Raw genomic sequence first — 2,324 nt, forward strand, 5'->3', positions numbered from 1 at the left:
CACACACACACACACACACACACACACACACACACACACACACACACACACACCCTGAATGTGAAACGTTTCTTTAAACGTTGCAATAAATCAGAAATGGCAGCTTTCTTTCCAAACTGCAGACTGTTTGTTTCCTCCATGAGAGCGAGGAGCTGCTGGTTGTTCTCAGTGAACATGAAACCCTCTGGTTGTGATCTGACTGTGAATCTTCTGGCTGCTGCAGCTGGAAACTGGTCACCAGTTTGAACTGGTCCAGATTTGGTGCAGAACAATATTTGGAAGGTTCAGTTAGTTTTATTTTCCCTGCACACCCTCAGACRGGTCGTTTGGTTCTGGATCATCGGTTTGAAGCCCGGACGTGTCGGAGCTGCTGAATGTATTTCTCTGAATTCATTAAATGAGTCGAGTCCCAGAAACAGAGACCACAAAGATCCCTGGAAGACCCTGGAACTGATGAACGTTGGATCAAACCTGTCGTTTCTCCTCTGGTTCAGTTTGACAGAATTATTACAAAAACAAACAAAAAGGAATAAACTGAGACAATCAGGTGGGTTCTGTCCCACCTGTCCACAGGTGTCCACAGGTGTCCCACCTGTCCACAGGTGTCCCAGGTCTGACGGGTTCCTCAGGTTTGAAAACTCATTTAGCTCCAGAAGGCCTTGATAGTCTTGAGATTCCATTYGACACAGAGCCGATGGACAAAAAGGTCCAGTTTTGTCTCTGAGACACTTAATGGACCGGTCTCCTTCATGATCCGGTGTCCTCAGTGGTCTTAAGTCCAGTTTGTCYCACGGACTGGTCTCATCTGACCCTGATGATCTTGGACGTCAGAGTTCACCTCTGGTCTCTGTTGTCTCTGAAGTTGTTCTGGACTCGTTGGTTCATGTTTGTCACATCAGTTGTCCTCTGGTGGACACGTCCAGGGAAGTTGTCTCCTGTCCTGTGGTCTCAGAACATCCGGTGGTCTGGACCTCTAACACGTCCATCATTGAGACGCTCTGTCCTGGGCCAGGTCCGGTCTGTCTTCAGCTGCCTGTGCTCCATGTCCAGAGCTAACCCACCCTGATGCCCCTCAGTCCTGTGACTACCCGAAGAACCAGCTCAGGTCTCACCAGCTGAATCTACAGGACATCTGGACCGGGACTCTGTCCTGGTTTGTCCCTTTGGAGTGTCTTCAGTTTAAAATAATCCTGTTGAACTAAAGCTGTAGAGAAATGCAGGTTTTAATTTCAGGAACAGTTTCTGTCAGCTTGAAGGTCTTTCTCAGATCTTTGTGGGTCTCAGACTCTAAACGGGACAGATCAGTCTGGTTCTGTCTCTGAAGGTTCTGGGTTTGGGGCTGCTGTCAGAAACTCCTTCAGGTTTTTGTTACTTTTATTTGGACTGGATGTAAAACGGCTTCGTGGACCACGGAGCTCTGACACAGTTCTGTCTCTGAAGGACCACAGCAGCAATAAGGTCCGATTCTTCTGGTTCTGGTTCTGAACCAGGTGAGGTGGGTTCTGGTTCTGAACCAGGTGAGGTGGGTTCTGGTTCTGGTTCTGAACCAGGTGAGGGGCTCTGGTTTCAGCAGCAGATTTGTAGCATCTTTGAACAGGCAGCTGAGACTCAGAAACATCCTAAAGATAAAAACATAAAACAGATGATTTGTGCGTTTTCAGGTGTGTTTTGTTTAGTTGTCAGCACTGGTGAATTCAGCAGAAACCAAGTGTGTGTGTGTGTTTGTGTGTTTGTGTGTTTGTTTTTCTCTCTGCTCTTTAAACCCTGAAGAAGTTCTGAAGCCAAAAAGTCCCAAACATTTAAAGAGCAGAGAGGACAACGTCCAGCAGGAGGAGCTGAACTCCTCCRTTATTCCAACAGGGCCAAGTTCAGACGACTCGTTGACCTTGTTTACGCTACGACTCGTCGTTTACAAAAACAATCGTTTGCTTCACAACAAGAGATTTACAGTTTTAGATTTTCAGGACTGAAGCAAAACCAAAAAAAAAGTGTGTGTGTGTTGTGAAGCAGGTGCGTGTGAGAAACAGGTGCGTGTGTGAGAGAAACTGCGTGTGTTTTGTAAAGCAGGTGCGTCTGTGTGAAACAGGTGCATGTGTGTTTTGTGAAACAGGTGCGTGTGTTTTGTGAAACAGGTGTGTGTGTGAAACAGGTGCGTGTGTGAGAGAAACTGCGTGTGTTTTGTAAAGCAGGTGCGTCTGTGTGAAACAGGTGCATGTGTGTTTTGTGAAACAGGTGCGTGTGTTTTGTGAAACAGGTGTGTGTGTGAAACAGGTGCGTGTGTGTGTGTGTGGAACAGGTGCGTGTGTGTGTGTGTGAAACAGGTG

This window comes from Austrofundulus limnaeus, unplaced genomic scaffold, assembly GCF_001266775.1.
Source record: "Austrofundulus limnaeus strain Quisiro unplaced genomic scaffold, Austrofundulus_limnaeus-1.0 Scaffold2303, whole genome shotgun sequence".
Taxonomy (NCBI): domain Eukaryota; kingdom Metazoa; phylum Chordata; class Actinopteri; order Cyprinodontiformes; family Rivulidae; genus Austrofundulus; species Austrofundulus limnaeus.